The sequence below is a fragment of the Halichoerus grypus genome, chromosome 2 (assembly GCF_964656455.1).
Source record: "Halichoerus grypus chromosome 2, mHalGry1.hap1.1, whole genome shotgun sequence".
Classification (NCBI taxonomy): Eukaryota; Metazoa; Chordata; class Mammalia; order Carnivora; family Phocidae; genus Halichoerus; species Halichoerus grypus.
Genome location: NC_135713.1, coordinates 133,355,754 through 133,380,093, shown reverse-complemented (window position 1 = coordinate 133,380,093; position 24,340 = coordinate 133,355,754). Strand labels below are relative to the sequence as shown.

General features: G+C 38.2%; 1 long non-coding RNA gene across 1 annotated transcript in view; it reads right to left on the bottom strand.

Moving 5' to 3' along the window:
* LOC118522898 (uncharacterized) overlaps positions 1–24,340 on the bottom strand; it is a 650,767-nt gene that overhangs the window by 43,443 nt on the left and 582,984 nt on the right. The gene's annotated exons all lie outside the window — the stretch shown is intronic.

Here is a 24,340-nt window from a genome sequence, read left to right as displayed (position 1 = left end):
GCTGATTCACAGGCTCACCCCAGACCGAATGGTCAGAATCCAGATTTTGAACAAGATGGCTGCTGGCGACTTGAATATCCACTAAAGTTCAAGAACACTGTCCCAGTAGACCTTACCCTCTGTTTTAAAAAGAGATGAGGAAGGCAAGAATTATTTGGTGCTCTTGTCACAGAATAATGAGAATCAGCGAAGCTGCTTAATTAGTAACTAACTTGCTCATCTGTGTAGACCAGCACTAGCCAAAAGAAATAATGAGAGCTATGTGGGAGTTTTAAATTGATATGCAGCTCGTTAAAAAAGTAAAAGGAACAGGTAAAATTAAAGACATTTAATTTAAGTAAATACATCCAAAATCAGACGTGAAAAGATACTGAGATATTCTCCATTGTTTTTCATGATAAACCTTATGTGCCTATTACACTGACAGCAACATCTCCATTTGTACTGGCCACATGTCCAGTGCTCAGTGGCTGCATGTGGCAAGTGGCTACCATATTGATGGAGCAGTTACAGATGAGGATGTGTCCTTTCTACTCCAGGGTGCACTGACTTGCCCAGGAAAGGGGACAGCATCAGGCTTATACACCTGTATGCTGGAGATGAACAGAACAAGACTCCAGGGTCCACCTCAGCCCTCTGGGCTCTCAAAATGACAAGTGGACATAAAAAGTATATGCAACAGAGCATACTCGATTGATTGATAGTTACCATTATTAAAAGGAAGGTACTGGTAAATTACATGATTATTGATGAGTGCTGTTTCACAGGTGTATCAGGGTCCACCGATTCTGAAAGTTTGCCTGCTCCCCTGTCTATCTCCCAAATATATATACACACACACACACTTTTCCCGAATAGACACCAAGCTCATTTGTGCCTAAACATGCCAGTATTTATTTCCTGAGAACATTTTCTTACATAATGAGGATATAATTATCAATTCATGGACTTAAAACACAATGTTCTTGTCTAATCCACAGTCCATGTTTGCATTTTGCCAGTTGCACAGTATGGGTTTTCCTTCCTCATTCCCGGATTCAAGGAGGATCATATATCACATGCAATTATTACATTCTTTTCTCCTGAAATCTAGAAACTTTTCTCAGACTTTTTTTTTTTGGAGAGAGAACAGGCTGGTTACATACAGGAGTATACCCCTCAACTTGGCAGTCCTCAGGAAATATCAGATAAAACCTTCAGGTTATATACTTGGGAAGGTTAGCCAAATAGTTTTCAATGAAGGTACTAGTAAATAACAAAAACAGCACCACTACAAGGACTGAAGGGATCCTCCTACCCTCGGATCTCTTACAGGTGCTTCCATTGGCTGAACTTAACAAGAAATGGACAAGCAAAGCAATGCAGGTGAGTTAGTCCTTAGTAGTCAGCCTCTTGGAGCGGGGAGAACAGTACAACAACACAAAAAATGGATCGTGGTGGGACTGGGAGAAACAGGAAATCACCATCAGGAAAGAAAGCAGGGTGAGCTTTCCAAACACAGGAAGTAAGTAGAACATGCAAAGGCAATGAGGTGTCAAAGGACAAAAGTATTAAAGAACATTGTGGACTGTAGTCAGTGAGTCTAAGAAGCTAGCCTGGGCCCATTTTGTTAAGTATTGCGTATCAAACTAAGGACTTTGAAATTGATGCCACTGACAAATATTTTTAAGCAGGAGCATGACATGGTCAGATTCGTGTTTGAGGAAATAGCTCTTGGTGGCAAGAGAGCAGAAATGCAATAGAAATTGAAGTCAGGGGTTTAGTGCAACAGCTCAGGGAAGACAAGAGAAAGGTAGAGGAGAGGGTCCAAGATGCTTGAGGTTTAATTAATAATATAGTATTATTGGTGATGGCAGTTGCCAGACAGTGGGTCTCTACTCTTTGACAGTAAATTAGCTCATCAATCTTCAGAGCAGCTCCATAAGGCAGGCGCTATTATCACAGTGGTAATTATAAGAAATAAAAATGTTTGAGTGGATGATAATACCAGGAATCTAGGCAGAAAGTATGAAGTTGCCAGCAGGCCACAGCATGAACCTTTACTAGTAAGGCTTCGGAGACTGATCTGGACTGGTGCTGGGTGCTTGGGAGACATCACATTATGTAAGAGCTGCAATCATAGTGTATATGAGACTGATGAGGATAAATACTGAACAGGAACACTACTCTATGGTAAGGAATGTTCAAAAAAATGTCAGATGTGGCCATTTTTGGTGTTGATATAATTGGCCTATCCCAAGTTAGTCTCATGGTAACTGTGACTTTCCAGCGGGGCCAGATTTGTAAAGGACACACAGTTTACTACTTTGAAAACAGAAGTTCTGGTTCAACATGGCACCACTGGAAGATCCTGAACTCCCCTTCTCCCATTGACCCACAGAACCTACAGCCACATAAGGAATAATTTGCTCTGAAAAAGACCTAGAACCTAGCCAAGAACTCCTACACATGAGGCGAAGAACAAGAAAAAACCCAGCATCAAAGTAGGTAAGACAGGCTGAGACACCATCTAGCCATGTGACCCACAATCAGAAGGGAATTCAATGCCCACAGCTTGCTTTTTCCTGAGGAGCTAAGGGTTTTACATCCCACATCAGGCACCCCAACTTTTGATACCTGCACCTGAGAAACTAGCCCCCAAAACCTCTAACTTTAAAAACCAATGTGGCTTGCATCTAGGAGGTCCACGAGGCTATGGAAATAGTAGTTAAAGGGCTCCTGTGTGCCCACACTCACCTGTCTCAGGGCCCAGGACAGAAGCAGTCCAGTCTTCATGTGGGGGATGAAGCTCATTTGCTTATTGGAAAGCACCATCTTCAAGCCCACTGGCTGCTGTGATCCCATGGCACCAGTATCTACCCCTGGAAGGCCTTTACATGCATCTGGCACCCCAGTTTTGATGCCTACCAGCCAGCCTCTGCTAGCCCAGGGAGGTTGAGTTCCAGAGTCCTAAAGGACTGTAAGAATCCAAGGCAGTTCTTGGCAGGTGACAACCCCCAGGGTACTGCATAGACAGATGAAAACACAACCTTCTTCTGTGAAAGAAGCCTGTTTGTCATGCAGTTTTGGCCTGAGGGTCAGGTTTGGCACATATCTAGGGGTCTACAGAGGTGTTGTCAGGGAACATAGGCCACTGGATGCCAACTGTGCACTCACCCTCAGCCGTGCTCTGGCTCCTTGGTATGTCCCAGAAAGGAGTTTGCGCACTTGTCTGGTGCCTAAATATGCCACTGAGAGGACACGTCCAGGTAGCCTGTTTATGGTGGCCAGCAATGCTTATACACCATAAGACAAGAGCATGAGTAGAGGTGGAGGGAGAGAGAGAGAGAATCTTAAGCAGGCTCCACACTCAGCATGAAGCCTGATGCAGGGCTGGTTCTCATGACCTGATCTGAAACCAACAGTTGAACACTCAAGCGACTGAGCCACCCAGGCATCAGCTTTTTTTTTTTTTTTTTTAAGAAGATTTTATTTATTTATTTGAGAGAGAGCACACCAGTAGGGGAAAGTGCAGAGGGAGAAGCAGATTCCCCATTGAGTAGGGAGCCCAATGCAGGGCTCGATCCCAGGATTATGGCCTGAGTCAAAGGCAGATACTTAACCAGGTACCCCTGGGAACCAGCTTCCCAGCTTCTAATCAGCCCCAATCCAATTGCTGACTGGGCTCCTCCACATCTGGATAATGACGGGTAGTGGCACACCCTCAACGACTGAGAACCACTAAAAATAAAATCTCAAAGGTTTGAACCAAGAGCTAAAAAAAAAAAAAGGTTAAAAGATGAAGTTCATCTCCTACCCAAGGCCACTCCTTCCAGACTGGGAGAGGTAGCTATTTTATGTAGTGCATGAAAAGAAAAACAAATGCAAAACCTCAGGAAAAAAATCCTTAATGAAATGGAGATGAGTGATGTACCTGATAAGGAGTTCAAAATAGTGGTCATACAGTAAATCCAGTAAATACCCAAATCAGGAACTTCAAGGAGATCGAAAATATAAGAAAGTACCAAATAGTAGTCACCGAGCTGAAGAATACAAAAGTGAAATGAAAATCATCCTAAAGGGATGCCATGCAGACTGAATGAAGCAGAAGACAGTGAACTGAAAGACAAGGCAGTGAACTCAACCCATCAGAATATAATCAAAAAGAAAAGAAGAAACAAACAAAAAAATAGCTTAAGGAACTTATGGGACAACACAGGTAGACCAGCACTCAACAGTCACATTATAGGACTGCCAGAAGGAGAAGAGAAAGAAGCAGAAAACGGACTTGAAAAAATTATGTCTGAAAACACCCCAACTTTGGGGAGGAACAAGAATCCAGATCCAGGAAGCTCAGAGAGTTTCAAGTAAGATGAATCCAGAGCCAAAAGAGAAAAACAGTGTTAAGAATCAGGAACCCAGGGGCACCTGGGTGGCTCAGTCGGTTAAGTGGCTACCTTCAGCTCAGGTCACGATCCTGTGGTCCAGGGACCGAGCCCTGCGTCTGGCTCCCTGCTCAGTAACTCAGCAAGGAGCCTGCTTCGCCCTGTCAATTAATAAAAATAAAATCTTAAAAAAAAGAACCGGGAACCCCCCAAAGGACTATCAAATCTTTGCAGGCCATGGATGAGTGGCAGGGTATCTTAAAAATCTTCAAACCAAGAACACTTCTATCTGACAAAGTTGTCATTAGAATCAAAGGACAGATACATAGTTCCCAGACAAGCAAAAGCTGAGGAAGTTCATCAACAAGCCTACAAGAAATGTTAAAGGGACTTGTATAAGCTTAAAAGAAATAGCACTAATTAGTAACAAGACCTATGAAAGCATAAATCCCACTGTTAAAAGTAAATATATAGCAAAGGTGGTGGATCATGTATATAACTTCTAAGATCACTTAAAAGCCAGTATAAATGTTAAGACAAAAAGTAAAAACACCATAACTAAGGGAAATATAAAATGTGAGGGAGGGAGTGAAATTCTAAGAGTTTGAGAATGTATTTAAGTCATTATCAAATAGACTGCGCTTACAATGAGGCTTATGCACAACTTATAACAAAGTAAAAACCTCTATACAGTTGTCCCTTGAACAACATGGGTTGCAACTACACAGATCCACTCATACATGGATTTTTTTTTTTGTAACTATAGTACAGTATACTAAGTGTATTTTCCTTATGATTGTCTTACTATATTCTTTACTAAAACTAAAGAAAAATATTAAGACAATACAACATATGTGTTAATCAATTATGTATATTATTGGTAACACTTCCACTCAGCAGTAGGCTGTGAGTAGTTAAGGTTTTGGGAAGTCAAAAGTTATATGCACACTTGGAACTACATGAGAGCAGGGGTCAGTGTTCAAGGGCAACTGTAGATCAACAAAAGATGAACATAAAGGAATCTATGAATACCATTATTGAAAGTCATGAAATCACAAAGGAAGAGAACATAAAAACAAAAGAGAAAACAAGAAACAAAACGGCAGTAAGTACATACCTTTCTTAATTATTTGAGTACATCTACATTTAAATTCTTCAATCAAAGGACACAGACAGAAAGAACAAGACCCATCTCTATTCTAACTATAATACACTCACTTCAGATATAAGGACACACACAGACTGAAAGTGAAGGGATAAAAAAGATGCTCTATGGAAAGGGAAAGGAAACCTGGAGTAGCTGTATTTATATCAGACCAAACAGATCTTAAGACATGTATCCAGTTCTCTATATCCATTTTACAGATGAGGGAATGAAAGCACAAGTTTATGCAGCCAGTGAATAAGGGACATTCAAAACTTCAGATTTTTCTATAGCTATTTTATACAAAAAAAAAAAAAAAAAAAAAGGCCATGTAATGAAAGACAAAGAAACACCCCATCAACAAGAGGAAAAATGTATTGGATCCAACAGAGAAGCAGCTAAATACGTAAAGCAAGTATTAACAAACCAAGGAGAAATAGCAATATAATATGAAACTGGAATACCCTTCCCTGATGGATAGATCATCTACACAGAAAAGCAATAGGAGCCTTAACTGACACAGTAGACAAGGTGAACTTAAGAGATGCATACATGACTTTCCACCCAAAAGCAATAAAATGCACAATTGTTCTCGAGTGCATAGGAAGCAATCTCTGAAATCTTAGACCACAGAACACGTCTTAATAAACTTAAAAAGGCTGAGATCATATTTTAATCTTCCACAATGGTATAAGATGAAAAAGCAACTAGAAAACTGGGAAATTCACTAATGGGGGACGCTAAATACGATGCTACTGAACAACCAATGGGCCAAAGAAGAAATCAAAAGAGAAACTAAAAAATACCTTACTCAAATGAAAATACAACATACCAAAACTTAGAGGACACAGAAAAGCAGTTCAAAGAGGGAAGTTCATAGCAATAAATGCCTACATCAAGAAAGTACAAAAAGAACAAATGAAGCCCAAATTTGGTAGAAATAAATGAAACAGAGACTAAAAAGAAAAAAGGTCAATGAAACTAAGAGCTGGTTCTTTGAAAAGAAATAAACTGACAAACCTTTAGCTAGACTCATTAAGAAAAAGGAGAAGCACACATAAATCAAAAATAAAAAAAGGAGACATTACAACTTATACCACAGAAACACAAAAGACCATAAGAGGCTGCTAGGAAAAATAAACACCAACAAACTGGACAACTAGAAGAAACAAATTTCTAGACACATCAAAACTACCAAGACTGAGTCATGAAAAAAGTCTGAGCAGACCAATTACTAGAAATAGAATTTATTCAGTAATCAAAAACCTCCCAACAAACTAAAGTCCAGGACAGAGTATCTTCACTGGTGAATCCTAACAAAGATTCCAAGATTATGAACGCCAATCCTTCTTAAACTCTTCCAAAAAAACAGAACTGGGGGAACATTTCCAAGCTTATTTTACAAAGCCAGTTTTATCCTGACACTAAAGCCAGACAAGCCCACCAAAAGGTAAGAAAACACAGGCCTGATGAACATAGATATAAAAATACTCAATAAAATATTAGCCAAGAGAATTCAACAGTGCATTGCAAAGATCATGCACCATGATCAAGTGGGATTTATTCCAGTGATACAAGGAAGGTTCAACATCCATAAATCAACAGGATACAACATATTAACAAAATGAAGGATAAAAGTCATGATCACATCAATAGTTGCAAAAAAATCAATTGATACAATTTAATAGCCATTTATGATAAAACCTCTTAACAAAGTCACTATAGAAGAAATGTACCTCAAAGTAATAAAGGCCATATATGACAAGACCACAGCTAACATTACACCAACAGTGAAAAGCTGAAAGCTCTTCCTCTAAGATTAGGAATAAGGCAAGGGTGCTTTCTTGCCACTTTTATTCAACATAGTAATTGCCATCCTATCCAGAGCAATTAGGCAATAAATTAAAGACATCCAAGCTGGAAAGGATTAAAAGAAGATGTGGTATATATACAATGGAATATTATGCAGCCATCAAAAGGAATGAGATCTTGCCATTTGCAACGACGTGGATGGAACTGGAGGGTATTATGCTGAGCGAAATAAGTCAAACAGAGAAAGACATGTATCATATGACCTCACTGATATGAGGAATTCTTAATCTCAGGAAACAAACTGAGGGTTGCTGGAGTGGGGGGTGGGGTGGGAGGGATGGGGTGACTGGGTGATGGACACTGGGGAGGGTATGTGCTCTGGTAAGCACTGTGAATTGTGCAAGACTGTTGAATCTCAGATCTGTACCTCTGAAACAAATAATGCAATATATGTTAAGAAAGAAAAAAAAGAAGAAGAATGTAGCAGGAGGGGAAGAATGAAGGGGGGGAAATCGGAGGGGGAGAAGAACCATGAGAGACGATGGACTCTGAAAAACAAACTGAGGGTTCTAGAGGGGAGGGGGGCGGGAGGATGGGTTAGCCTGGTGATGGGTATTGAGGAGGGCACGTTCTGCATGGAGCACTGGGTGTTATGCACAAACAATGAATCATGGAACACTATATCTAAAACTAATGATGTAATGTATGGGGATTAACATAACAATAAAAAAATTAAAAAAAAAACTGTCACTATTTGTACATGACATATAATAGAAAACTCTCAACATTCCACCAAAAAACCTGTTAGAACTATGTTTTCTATACACTAATAATGAAATTCAGAAACAGAAATTAATAAACCAGTCCCATTTACAATTACAGCAAAAACCATGAAATGCCTAGGAAAAATTTAACCAAGGAGGTGGAATATTTGTACTCCAAAAACTGTAAGAACCTGATAAAGAAACAAATACATGGAAAGATATGTAGTGTTCCTGGATTCTCACATTTTTGTTAAAATATGCCTAGTACCCAGAGCAATCTACAGATTAAATGCAATTACTGTCAAAATTCTAATGGCATATTTCACAGGAATAGAGAAAACCATTCTCAACTTTGTATGGAACTACCAAAGATCCCCATTACCAAAGCAATCTTGAGAAGAACAAAGCTTGAGGCATCACACTTCCTGATTTCAAACTTGATCACAAAGCTGTATTAATCAACACACTATGGTATTGGCATAAAAACACACAGATCAGTGGAACAGAGGTCCCAGAAATAAATCCATACTTTTATGGTCAATTAATTTATGATCAAGAAATCAAGAATACATAATGGGGAAAGGACATTCTCTTCAATAAATGGTATTGGGCAAACTCAACCAGTCTTTTATACTATATACAAAAATTAATTCAAAATGGATTTAAATCCTGAATCTAAGACCTGAAACCATCAAATTCCTAGAAGAAAACATAGGCTGTAACTATTTGACATAAATCTTGGTGATGATTTTTTGGATTTGACACCAAAAACAAAGGCAACACAAAGAACAACAGACAAGTAGCAGTACAAAGGGTCCGAATGGACATTTTTCAAAAAAAGATACAGATGGCCAGCAGGTTCATGAAAAGATGCTCAACATAACTCAGCAGAAACATGCAAATCAAAACCACAATGAGATATCTCCTCATATCTATTATCAAAAAGACAAGAAATAACAAGCGTTGGCAAGATACTGAGAAAAGGGAACCTTGTATGCTGCTGTTTGGAGTGTAAATTGTTGTAGCCTCAAGGAGAACACTATGGCAGTTCCTCAAAAAATTAAAATTAGAACCACCATATGATCCAACAATTCTACTTCTGTGTATTTATCCAAAGAAAATGAAAACACTAATTTGAAAAGATATATGCACTCCTATGTTTATTGCAGCATGATTTATAATAGCCAAGATACGGAAACAGCCAAATGTCCATGATGGATGAATGGATCAAGAAAATGTGTACACACACACAAACACACTGGATTATTATTCAGCCATAAAAAGAAAGTAATGTTGCTCTTTGCAACAACATAGATGGACCACTGATGGCATTATGCTAAGTGATGTAAGTCAGAGAAAGACAAACACCATATAATCTCACTTATGTGTGAAATCTAAAAAAAACCCCAGCAACTACGAAGCTCATAAATACAGAGATCAGGAGTGGGTGGTGGGTGGGCAAAATAGGTAAAGGGTCAAAGGTTCAAACTTCCAGTTGTAAAATAAGTCACAAGAATGTAATGTACAGCATGGTGACTATAGTTAATAATACTGTATTGTATATTTGAAAGTTGCTAAGAGAGTAGGTCTTAAAAGTTTCCATCACACACAAAAATTTTCTAGCTACGCATGGTGAGGAATGTTAACTAGACTTATTATGGGGATCATTTATCAACATACTCAAATATTGAATCATGTTGCACATGACAACAACTCCAGCTCATTAATGAAGCTGCAACTTACCTTGAATGAAGTATACCAGGTTTGTTCTAGACTCCACCACTATTTTGTTATGTAAACTTTCATATACCATTTAACCTCTGCCTGGGAGTTAGCACTTTTTTTGATCCTGAACAGAGAACGCTGTTTTCTTAGTGGAAAATTATTTCAGCAAAATATTTAAGTCTTTGAATTCCAAGAGATAGATTTTTTAAATGTTAGTTTTATATAGCTAAGATTAGAGCTAGATCTTGATCAAAATCCAAAGGTCTCTTACATTAAATAGATCCCTACATTAGTGTTTCTTAATAGCTCGAAATAGTTGTATTATATATTTTTCATTTTGAGGAACCAAATTGAAAATATTTTGCATTACACAGATCCCACATTAGTGTTTCTTAATAGCCTGAGATAGTTGTATTACATAATTTTGGGGAACAAAATTGAAGATATTTTGCATGTGGAATAGGAATCATTTAAGGAAATACGGAAACCACTAATCTAGCTTAATGTTTTCTATTACTTTGGAAACATTTATTTCATCCCTTGGTTACTGGCAGGCCTATTATGGTTTAGAGACAACAATGGAGGATTTTATGGTTTATGCTTCATTGGAAGAAAAAATAGTCTTCAGATATTTGACCTCAGATAATTGTGAATCCCACTGAGGATGCACTATGTATTTTTAGTGATGATATGTTTTTTAACCACAAGAAAGTGTACCACACCATTTATCCTGGGAGCTTTCTTTTAGGATCTACAATATCTTTTTGTGGATTTTTAATATATACTGTATATGGTTGTATTGTATATTATATCTCTTATTAACTCTAGTGCCATCACTAACGTTTTAATATATAACTGTATGTGCCTCAAGGGAGCAGTTTGTGTGTTTTACTGGGAAGGAGCACAAAAAAAATTCTCCCTCCTGTTCCCTTCTGTTATAAATTAATATCCCCTACCAGGGGACCTCTTACAATATAAAATTGTCATCCTGTGAGTGGTATGGATGAAATTACCATGGAGGGAAGCTGAGTAGCAGCCAGAGTATGACTAAGACAGCACCTCGTCTGCTGCACGTGGGACCCCTGGTAGCTTCTAGTAATTTATGATAAATAATTTACATTGCTAATTTTCAAAGTTTAATCGTCTGCATTATATTTTCCGTCACAGTCTTTTCTTAATGGAAGGGCATTTTCTGTACTGCAGAAGAATATTCTAATAACGTGGAATCATTTTTGCCAGCTCCAGAGTATTCTGCAGTTGCCACAAGAGAAGATTTTAGCCAGTAAGAGTGCCTGGAGGATGGATGCTTTTAAGTACCATGACTGCCTGCCTTGCTTTTTCAGTTTGGCAGGAAAGGAGTTACAGGGAGAAGCGGGTTGATCCATAATGACAGTCCTGTGTATTGTAGTGTGATTGTTGCCTGGCAACTCTACCTGTAGAAATGAAATATTGGACTTGTATCTGTATTAATCCCCCCTTGTCAAGTTTTGTAGGTATTTAATACATTAAGCTCAGGAAACAAGAGCAAAAAAAGGTTTGCTCATTTGATGATCCTCTGCCGTGGGAGAAGGTTGCTGGAGGTCAACAAGTAAGTTGTACACAATGCTGTGAATAGGTCTGGCAAGTATGTGAACATCTCTTAAATGAGTATGAGCCTCACCTTACTTCCATCCCTTACTTGTATCTCATCCAAGGACAGATCTCTTCACGAGAAGAACACTTACTGTCTTTAACGTGTGAGCTTCTGCGCTCATTATGGGAGGGAGCCCGAACCCCCTGATCTTCTTTGGGTGGGGTGCAGAGTTTGTCAGCTGGAGAGGAACATTCTCCCTTGTCAACTCAGGGCACACACCCATCCGTTATCACCTATTCTTATTTACACTCTTTCAGAGATCAAAGCACGCTGTGGATTGTGGCTCCAGTCTGGGGCCAGTAGCTTATCACCCTGGCCTCGTGGTCCTAAAAGCTTCAACTCTCTTGCTCATGACTCAGCTCTATTTTCAGAGTCTTTACTGCTTTTGGCTTCAGTGCAACTCACCTTCACCCCATCATTGATCCTCCCCTCTATTTAAATCAGGGTCACACAGAAACACTGTAGGGGAAAATTGGCTAAAAGACAGCCCATTTTACTAATGAGAAAACCATCCTTAGGGATAGGGGAGTATCTCAAAATTCTAGAAATGGACCGGGTCTCAAGGTGAAATACACTGAAGTGTGTTTTTAATGCATGGGTTAAGAACCTATATTGCTAATGATACGAAGGGACACTTTTTATCATTCCAGCTGTTCCAGCGGCTGACATTTGGTCATTAATCTTCAATACAGACCTTATTTTAGTTGGCTGAGGAAGTTGAAAAGTACTCACTGCTTTGATCTTTGCTGGAATCATATGAATGAAAAGCCTTTTTAGTGGCCACCGAAACACTCATGACTTCCATCAGTTGATTTTATCCTAAATCAGTACATCTGGTCATAAGGAACAAAGGGGTGAGGGAACAGAGCTGAATCAAAATGATCTATTTCCCCTGCCTCTGTCACTTGCTAAGAAAGCACAACGTTGTCTGCCACAGCTCAAGAAAGGGCACATTTATTAGATGTGTTACTGAATCCATCGGCGTTCAGTTGGGGAAGGTGTACTCGTGTACTATAGAAAAAAGACCCCTTACAGGAATGAGACCTTACTTATATAATTATCGGAGAAGCTAGGGAAGTAAGGATGAAGAAGTGAGAAATGAAGGACCAGAGAAAGTCACCAACAGCCTTCCAGAAGCATTGGGGCTGTTGGGCAAGTCAGAGCTTGCAGGGGAATTTGGGAAGTGGGCATGGCCAGTTACCAGGGTAGGCTGGCCATGAAGGGAAGCTGGGGAAGAACCTCTGGAAAGCTACCTCCTACAGCTTCTGTAGGTATTCGGCCAAATGTGTGGTGGTGAGCCTGGGGCTACTATGGGTCCACAGTGCTGCCATTCATGAGGAAGAGCTGGACACCAACCTGGGGCCAGTGAGGACAAGCTGGTCTCACTGGCCCCTCTGAATTGCTTTCAATTAACCACAGGCAGCAGCAAGAGAAATGGCTGCTTCACTTCTGTCTCCCCAGCTCATTGCAATTCTTAGCCCGGGACCATACAGGGAAGAGGATTTCAGAGATAGACATAAATTGCTTGCTTTTAAGGAAGCCACAATCAAATAGCAGAAGGATGAGAAAGTCCAAGAAGGTTAAATATTAACAGTGATAGAAAATAAAAATGAGATTTTCACAGATGCCATGTATATAGGAGGAAAACCCTCCTGGTGGATCAGCTCTGGGAGCGAAGGGTTCTTGGAGGAGGTAGCATATGAGAAAACCTTGCAGAATAGGAGGGACAAAATAAGCTCAGCACCTGCCTTCAGTGTCAGTCAGCCTTGGAAATCAAGGGAGCAGAGGGGACCACAGAGGTTTAAGAAACCAAATCATTTAATTCTGCAGAAGGAAAAAGTCCTTAGGAAAAAAACCTATGGGTGAAGGTCAGAGTAACTCATAACTCAGGAAGGAAAAGTAGTTCAAAAATTATTCGATAAGAAAATGAAGGCGATGGAAAAAATACCTATTTTGAATCTTTACAGAAATCTGTAACAACAACCACACATACGCCTGAAAGTGGCAGTGTATTGTGGTAGGAACGATGTTTCTCTGGTGTTTCAGACTTTTTGTCTTTAAATGATTAATGTGTCAGGTTGTGAGTTAACCCTCAGCATGAAACTCTAATCAGCATACCATTTTTTGGATCAGAACGTAATTCGGGTCACATTTATAATTTCAAAAAATCCAGTAGTTTAATTACCAATTCAGAACAATAAATAAGCTCCAAAAATGACCCAGGAGAATAAAGTAAGGTGCAGGTTATAACGAGATTCAAGGCCATGAAGTGGGTCATCCTTTGAGAGTAACAGTTCCTCTCTTTCAATAACATTTCCTTTAACTTGTCTTTAATTCTTCCCTAATTTTACTTTTCCTCTCCTTGTGATAAGGCCTGGATCATTTCCACAGTAGATCAGCCATTGACTACTACTCTCTATCAAAAAGCAGACATGATAAATGCTCTACTTTTCTCTGGCATAACTCAATTTGGTTTGTAGTTTAAATCCACATAAAGCCTGCCCACTGTTATGGGCTGAACTGTGACCCCCTACCCCCACAAATTCACATGTTTAAGTCCTAACCCCCAATACCTCAGAATATGACTGACAGTATTTGGCTTGGCAGTATTGGAGATAGGGTCTTTAAAAAGGCAATTAAATTAAAATGAGGTCATTACAGTGTGCTCTAATCCAGTATGACTGGTGTCCTTAGAAGAAGAAATTAGGACACAGACACACATGACAACCATCTATAAGGCAAGGAGAGAGGTCTCAGAAGAAACCAATCTTTCTGACACCTTGATCTTAGAATTCTATCCTTTAGAAATGTGAGAGAATAAACTTTGGTGGGTTAAGCCACCTGTTATGGCAGTCCTAGAAAATTAATATAACTCCTACTTTCAAATTGGAAGCAATGGATATACCACAATTACTTAGAACCACTTCATTCTATCCTCTGAGATAAACCAAAAGGATGCAAGGCTAAAGGTTCTATCATTTTTGTTCTCAAAATAAAAACACTACCACTAGAGGACATGATGATAGCTTAACCCCATTCGGAAGCTGAGATCACTATCAGAGTCAGGGTGGTTTAATAAAACATTTAGGACATTGAGAGCCCAGGTTCTGTGTTTGAAACTCTTCCCTCTGCAACTTAATTCTACTTGTTCGATACAATTATTAAGACTAGTTTCCTCACTTGTCAAATGTGAATAAGAATCATCTGATAGGGTTCCAATTCAAGATGCCAACATGGGAAGATCCTGAACTCACCAAATAGACATATGGAATTGTTTCCTTTGGGGGAAAAAAACCCCAAAACTAGTCAAGCAAGTCCTATACAATGGGTGAACAACAACAAAAAAAACTCATGTTGAAGCAGGTAGGAGACATTGACAAAATCACATCATAAACCCTACTTGTGGCATGAGACCCACAGTTGGGAGGGAGGTCAAAACCCAGAGCTTCTCCTTGAGGAGCCAAGGGTCTGAATCCTACTGTGGGCCCTATAACTTTTAAGACTTGCACCTGGGAAGCGAGCCCCCAAGAGCACTTTTGTCTTATAGATCCACAAGAGTACAGCAAACTGAGAAACATTCCTTGAAGGACTTGTGCATGGACTTACCTGCCCCAGAGCATAGTGCAGAGGTAGCAGACCACAACCCACCACTTTCTGTGACAGAGGCTTGTGTATCTTATCACATCAACCTAAGGGGCAGGCATCTGCTTACCAAATACCTAGAGGCCTACAGAAATACTCTCTACGGACAGAGATCAGCAGGCACCATATTTACACTCTCCCTCTGTCTTGCTCTGGATCAGCAGTATCTCCCAGAAAGGAGCTTCTACCCTAGTCTGGTGATTTTTGCAGCTGAAGCCCAGGGAACACTTACAGGTGTTCCCTGTACTGCTGGCCAGGGGGTCTTATGCTGGTTGAGTCCCACAGGGCTGTAACAAATGGAGAAAGAGTTAAGTGGCTATTATTCCTACCACACAGTGAGAGACAGCAACAGAAATACCCTGTCTTTCCAGGAAATGGGCCTATTAGTTTGTCTTCAGAGCTGTGGCCTTAGAAGCAGGCTTCTAAATAAACACTCATCAGAGGGTAGACTATACTCCTCTCCAGAGAACCTAGAGGGTAGGCACTATCTTCCTGTTCTCTGTCCACCATGCTCCAGAGTTCCAGTGTCTCCCAATGCAGGGATCACACAGGTCTAATACCCTGGCTTTTATGTCTGGTACTTCAGGTGTTATCACTGCTGCTCAGGGAAATGGCCTTAAGCACCTGGCTCTGGTAGCCAGCAGGGATTGCAATTATCGGTCTCATGGGAACATAACAAACAGAGTTATTGGTTGCCTACCACCCCCAGGGTAGAGCACAGAAAATGAACTGAAACACACCCCAGTCTTTCTGTGAGAGAGGCCTATTTGCTTATCTTGGAACTTTGGCCTAAAGGAGGATTTTGATTTGGCATTTATCTAGAATACTGAGATGCTCTCTGGGGATGGAGGCCAGTGAATGCCATCTTTATGTCACCCTCGAGGTCATTGGCATCTCCCAGAAAGGAGCTTCTACACTTGTCTGGCACCCCAATATTTGCACCTGCCATTTGGGGATACCTTTAGATTGTCAGACTCTGGTGATCAATGGGGGTTATGCTTGCAGTTCTGCAGGACTATATATCTTGCATTTTTAAAAAAGATTTTATTTATTTGTCAGAGAGAAAGAGCACAAGCAGGGGGAGCAGCAGGCAGAGGGAGAAGCAGGCTCCCCGCTGAGTAGGGAGCCCAATGATGTGGAACACGATCTCAGGACCCTGAGATCATGACCTGAGCCAAAGGCAGACGCTTAACCCACTGAGCCACCCACACATCCCTATCTTTGCATTCTTTAAAAGATGCTGTTGAAGGTCTACTTTTCAATCAGGTATTGACTGAGATCCTCCCCTTTAGGACACTGGCAGGTCATGGCATACCTTCAACTACTGAGGACCATGAAAAATAAAATCAGCTCCTGGGACAATCCCAAAGGTTTGAGAGACAACCAAGAACTACGGCACGGTTAAAAAATTAGGTTCATCTCCTACATGAGGCCACTCTGTCAAGACTAGGAGTAGTGGCTGTTTTATCTAGTGCACAGAAACAAACAGTCAAGCAAAATGAAGAAACAGAAATATGTTTCAAATGAAAGAACAAGATAAAACCTCACAAAAACTCTTAATGATATAAAGATAAGTCATTTACCTGCTGAAGCGTTCAAAATAATGTTCCTAAAAATAATGTTCTAATCTAGCTTGCTGTACTTGGGTGAATAATAGATAAACACACTGAGAACTTCAATAATGAGATAGAAAATATAAGAGAGCACCAGATACAAGTCAATGAGCTGAAGAATAAAATAAGTGAACTGAAAAATACACTAGAGGGGTTGAACAGCAGACTAGATGAAGCAGAACAGATCAGTGAACTTGAAGAAAGGGCAGTGGAAGTCATCCAATTAGGGCAGCAGGAAGAAAACAAAAAAGATGATGACAGCTTAAGGGACTTAGAGGACAAAATCAAGCAGAGGAACATTCACATAATAAAGGTCCCAGATGGAGAAGAGAAAGAGAAAGGAGCAGAAAACTTATTTGAAGAAATACTGGCTGACAACTTTCTTAACCTGGAGCAGGAAAAGACCTCCAGATCCAAGAAGTCCAAAGACTTTCAATTGATATGAACACAAAGAGACCTACACCAAGACACAGTATCAATAAAGCAAAAAGATGTAAAGACAAGGAGAGAATCTTAAAAGCAGCAAAGGAAAATCAACTTGGTATGTATAGGGGAACCCCCCATAAGCAGACTTTCAGCAGAAACTATCAGCAGAAACTTTGCAGGAGAGGACATAACATGATATATTTTAAGTTCTAAAAGAAAAAAAAAAAAACTTTCACCAAGGATATTCTACCTGGCAAAGTGGTCATTCAGAATTAAAGAACAGATGCTGAATTTACCAGACAAGCAAAAGCTAAAGGAATTCACCTACAAGAAATGTTAAAGGGACTTCTTTAAGCAGAAATGAAAGCATGCTAATTAATAGGAGGAAAACATATGAAAGTATAAATCACATGGATACAGGTAAATATATATTGAAATTGAGAATAATATAATATTGTAAAAGTGGTGGGTTAATCACTTCTAAAACTAGGACAAAAGTTAAAAGACAAAGGTAGTAAAAATACATTAACTGTGACAAGGGTTACCCAAGATTTAAATTGTGGTATCAAAAACATAAATTAGTGGGGGTAAAAATATAGAAACTTAGAATGAGTTCAAAATCAGTTGTTAACATAAAATAGACTATATAAATATAAGTTGTTTTATGTAAGCCTCTATGTTCATAACCACGGAGAAAAAACCCTATGGTAGATACATAAAAGATAAAGAGAGAGGTATATAAGCATACCACTCAAGAAAATCACTGAATCACAAATAGGGCAAGAAGAAAGGAACAGAGTAACTACAAATCACCCAGAAAACAATAACATGGCAATAAGTACATACCTATCATACTTAAATGTAAGTGGACTAATTTCTCTATCAAAAGAGTAGCTGAAGAGATTTTTTCTTTTTTTTATTGTTATGTTAGTCACCATACAATATATCATTAGTTCTTGATGTAGTGTTCCATGATTCACTGTTTGTGTGTAACACCCAGTGCTCCATGCAATATGTGTCCTCTTTAATACCCATCACCAGGCTAACCCATCCCACCATACCCCTTCCTTCTAAAATCCTGTTTGTTTCTCAGAGTCCATAGTCTCTCATGGTTCATCTCCCCCTCCAATTTCCCTCCCTTCATTTTCCCCTTCCTTCTCCTAATGTCCTCCATGCTATTCCTTATGTTCCACAAATAAGTGAAACCATATGATAATTGACTTTCTCTGCTTGACTTATTTCACTTAGCATAATCTCCTCCAGTCCCATCCATGTTGATGCAAAAGTTGGGTATTTATCCTTTCTGATGGCTGAGTAATATTCCATTGTATATATCTATATGTATGCTTCCTATAAGGGACTCATTTTGGATGTAAGGAAAGACAGAAAATAAAAGGATGGAAAAAGATACTATATACAAATGGAAAACAATAGAAATCTACCTATACTTAGATAAAAGACTTTGACAAAATTTATAATAATAGACAAAAAACCCTATTACATATGACAAAAGGGTCAGTCAAAAAAGAAGATATAACATTTGCTAATATTTATGCATGCAACATAGGAGCACCTAAATATATACAACAAATATTAACAGACCTAAAGGGAGAAACAGACAGGAATACTGACACATTAGGGAATTTTAATACCCCACTTTCACCAATGAATAGATCATCTAGACAGAAGAATAAGGAAATACTGGCCTTAAATGAAACATTGGACTAGCTGGATTTAATAGACATACAAAACATTTCATCCAAAAGCAACAGAATACAGATTTTTCTCAAGTGTTCCTGGGAACATTCTCCAGGAAAGACTGTATGTTAGGCCACAAAACATGTGTCAATAAATTTAAGAACGCTGAAACCCATCAAGCATCTTTTCCAAACATAATGGTATGAAACTAAAACAAATTCCAAGAAGAAAACTGGTAAAGTCTCAAATAGATTGAGAAAAACAACATGCTCTTGAACAATGGATCAAAAGCGCCAATAAAAAGAGAAATAAAAAAATAACTTGACACAAATAAAAATGAATACACATATACCAAGACTAATAGAATACAGCAAAAACAGATGAGAGAGGGAAGTTCATAGCAATAAATGCCTACATTAAGGTAGAAAAATAATCTCAAACAACCTAAATTTACCCTCAAAAAACGAGAAAAGAACAAACAAAACTCCAAATTAGTGGGAGGAAGGAAACAACAAAGATCACAGCGGAAATAAATGAAATAGAACCCAAAAAGACAATAGGAAAGATCAATGAAACTAAGAACTACTTTTTTTGAGCAGATAAAACTGACAAACCTTATTAGCTAAACTCACCAAGAAAAAAAGATGTCTCAAATAAAATCAGAAATAACAGAAGAGTTGTTAAAACTGAAACCACAGAAATATTAAGTATCATAAGAGACTACTAAGAAGAATTATACACCAGCAAACTGGACAACCTAGAAGAAATGGAAACTTCTTTAGAAACATAAAACTTAAGATTGAAGTATGAAGAAATAGGAAATCCAAAAGACTAATTACTATTTAGGAGATTGAATCAGTAGCCAAAAAGCTCCCAATAAAGAAATGTACAGGACCAGATGATAAGTTCTACTAAACAGAGAAGAATTAATACCATTTCTTCTCAAACTCTTCCAAAAAATAGAGAATGAGGGAGGAATGCCACCTCATTTTATGAGGCCAGCATTACCCTGACCAAAACCAGAGAAGAATACCACAAGAAAGAAAATAGGCCAACACCCTAATGAACAAATGTGCAAAAATCCTCAATAAAATCTTAGCACACAGAATTCAACAATATTAGAAGGATCATGCACCACAATTAAGTGGGATTTAATCCAGGGATGCAAGGATGGTAAATATCTGCAAATCAATCAATGCGATACACCACATTAACAAAATGAAGAGTGAAAATTGTATGATCATCACAATGTATGCAGAAAAAACATTCGACAAAATTCAACCTCCATTCCTGATACAAATTCTCAACAAATTGGATATAGAAAGGAGGTACCTCAACATAATAAGGTCATATATGACAGGCTCACAGCTAACATCATACTCAATGGTGAAAGGATGAAAACTTTACTTCTAAGATTAGAAATAAGTCAAGGATGCCCATTCTAACCATTCCTACCCAACAAAGTACTAGAAGCCAGAACTATCAGGCAAGAAAAAGGAAAAAAAAAAAAAAAAAGGATACAAATCAGAGAAAAAGAAGGGAAATGATGTCATGATACTATATAAAAAAACCTTAAGGATTCCACTAAAAAACTGTTAAAACTAATAAATGAATAAGTAAAGTTGCAGGATACAAAACTAACAAAAATCAGTTGTGTTTCCATACACTAACAATGAACCTTTGAAAACAGAAATAAAGAAAATAATCCCATTTACACTGGCATTAAAACCAGTAAAATACCTGGGAATAAATCTAACAAAAGAGGTGTAAGATCCTTTACACTCAAAACTATAAAACACTGATTAAAGAAACTGAAGAAAACAGAAACAAATGGTAAGACAGTCCATGTTCATGGATTAGAAAAAATTAATATTGTTAAAATGTCTATACTGTACAAAGCCATCTATAGCTTTAATGCAATCCTTGTGAAAGTTCCATGGCATCTCTTAGAGAAGTACAAAAAATACTACTAAAGCTAGTATGTAAGTAAGTACAAAACCCCCAAATAGCCAAAGCAACCCTGTGAAAGTAAAACATTGCTGGAGGAATCATTCTTGATTTCAGACTCTATGACAAAGCTGTATTAATATTACGGTATAAGAACAAACACATAAACCAATGGACCAGTACCGAGAGCCAAAATATAAACTCTCACATATATGGCCAAGTAATACTCAACAAAGGAGCCCAGATACTCAAAGAGGAAAAGAAAGCCTCTTCAATAAATGGTGCTGGGAGAACTGGATACCTGACTACTTCTCACAAATATAAACTTGAAATTTATAAAGACTGAAATGTATGATCTTAAGCTAAAAAAAAAAAAAAAAACCCTATAAAATGTGTAGAAGAAAACAGGGAAAAACCTCTTTGACATTGCCTTCAGTGATGATTTTTGGAGTTGACACCAAAAGCAAAATAAACAAGTCAGACTACATCAAACTAAAAAATTTATTTACAGTAAAGGAAACCATCAACAAGATGAAAACGCAACCTACCGAATGGGGGAAAATATGTGGAAATCATATATCTGAAAAGGGGTGAATATCCAAAATATATGAAGAACTCGTAGCTACAACTCAAAAGCAAAAAAATCAATCCAATTAAAAATAATGGGCAGAGCATCTGAACAGACATTTCCCCAAAGAAGACACAGACATGGCACACAAGTATAGGAAAAGATGGTCAGCATCACTAATAATCAGGAAAATGCAAATTAAACCTCCCTCACACCTATTAGAATGACTGTTATAAAAAAGACAAGAAATATGGAGACGGATATGGAAAAAAGGGAACCTTGTGCACTGTTGTTTGGAGTATAAATTATTGTGGCCTCAAGAAAAACAGTATGGCAGTTCCCCCAAAAATTAAAATTAGGAACACCATATGATACAACAATTCCACTTTTATTTATCTGAAAAACAGGAAAATATTAACTTGAAAAGATACATCAACTCCCCCATATTCAATGCAGCATATGTGCAATAGCCAAGATATGGAAGTATGTATGGGATGCTTGCTGATGGATGAATGGATAAAAAAAAGTGTTAGAGATACACAGTGGAGTATTATGCAGTCTAAAAATGAAAGTAATCTTGCTATATGCGACAACAGAGACAGATCTTGAGGCTATTATGGTAAGTGAAATAAATCAAATAGAGAAAGACAAATACTACATGATCTCACTTACATGTGGAATCTAAAAAACAAAAGAAAAAGAAAGAAAGAAACAGGTCACAGATAGAACAGATTGCTGGTTGTCAGAATGGGTGAAATAAGTCAAGTGGGTCAAAAGGTACAACCTTCTAGTTGTGAAATAAAGAATCATTCCAGGGAAGCAACAATGGTTCACTATCTAAAAATCAATCAACGTGATACACCACATTAACAAAATGAAGGCTAAAAATTATACGGTCATTCCAATAGGCATAGAAAAAGTATTTGACAAAATTCCACGTCTATTCATGATAAAAACTATCAACAAAGTGGGTTTAAAGAGAACATACCACAACATAATAAAGACCACATATGACAAATCCACAGTGAACATCATACTCAATGGTAAAAAACTGAGAGCTTTTCCTCTAAGATCAGGAGCAAGACAAGGATATCTACTCTCACCCACTTTGATTCAACATAGTACTGGGTGGCGCCTGGATAGCTCAGTCATTAGGTGTCTGACTTTGGCTCAGGTCATGATCTGAGGGTCCTGGGATCAAGCCCCACATCAGGCTCTCTGCTCAGCGGGGTGTCTGCTTCTCCCTCAAATTCTCTGTGTTCTCTCTCTCTCTCTCCCCCCCCCCAAATAAATACATAAAATCTTTAAAAACAAAACAAAACAAAACAAAAACCATAGTACTGGAAGTCCTTGTCCCAGCCATCAGGAAAAAAATAAAAATAAAAAGCATCCAAATTGGTAAAGAAGAAGTCAAAATATCACTATTTGCAGATGACATAGAAAACTCCAACGATTCTACCAAAAAACTATTACAGGTAATAAATGAATTCATTAAGGTTGTAGGATATGAAAATCTTATACAGAAATCTGTTGCATCTCTATACACTAATAACAAAGTACCAGAAAGAGAAATTAAGGAAACAATTCCATTTACAACTGCACCAAAAAGACTAAAATACCCAGGAATAAGTTTCACCAAGGATGTAAAAGAACAGTCCTAAGAAAAAAAAACACTGATGAAAGAAATTAAAGATGACACAAACAAATGGAAATACATACCATGTTCATGAATTGAAAGAATACTGTTAAAATGGGCATATTACCCAAAGCAACGTAGAGTTTCAATGCAATCCCTATCAAAATACCAACAATATTTTTCACAGAACTAGAACAAATAATACGAAAATTTGTATAGAACCACAAACAACCCCAAATAGCCAAAGCAATTTTGAGAAAGAAGAACAAAGCTGGCGGTATCACAATCTCAGATTTCAAGATATCCTTCAAAGCTATAATAATCAAAACAGGATGGTACTGGTACAAAAACAGTCACACAGAATAAAATGGAGTGCCCCCAAATAAACCTATACTATATGGTCAATTAGTTTATGACAAAGGAGCCAAGAATATACAGTGGGGGAAAAGACAATAAATGGTGTTGCAGAAAACTGGACAGCTACATACAAAAAAAATCAAATCACTTTCACCATACACAAAAATAAACTCAAAATGGACTAAAGACCTAAATGTGAGACCTAAAAACTTAAAACTACTAGAAGAAAACCTAAGCAATAATTTCTTGGACGTAGGGTGTAGCAACATTTTTCTAGATATGTATCCTCAGGCAAGGTAAACAAAAGCAAAAATAAACTATTGGGACCAGACCAAAATAAAAAGCTTTTGCACAGCAAAGGAAAACATTGACAAAATCAAAGACAACCTACTGAATGGGAGCAGACTGGCAAATAATATATTTGATAAGGGGCTGATACCCAAAATATACAGAGAACTCATACAACTCAACACCAAAAAACAAATAATCCAAATAAAAATGATCAGAAGACTTGAATGTACATTTTTCCAAAGAAAACATACAGATGGCCAACAGACACAGGAAAAGATGTTCAACATCACTCATCATCAGGGAAATGCAAATCAAAACCACAATGAGATCTCACATCATACCTGTCAGAATGGCTATTATGAAAAAAACAAGACATAGTAAGTGTTGACAAGGATGTGGAGACAAAGGAACTCTCTTCCTGGTGGGAATGTAAATTGGCGCATCCACTTTGGAAAACAATATGGAGGTTCCTCAAAAAATTATTAATAGAAACACCATATAATCCAGTAATTCCAGTACTGAGTATTTATCCAAAGAAAATGAGTATCCTAATTGAAAAAAATATGGTGCAACTCCGTGGATCAATCGGTTAAGTCTGACTCTTGACCTCAGCCTAAGTCTTGATCTCAGGGTTGTGAGTTCAAGCCCCAAGTTGGGCTCCATGTTGGGCATGGAGGCTACTTAAAAAGAAATATACATGGACATACATATATATGTCTA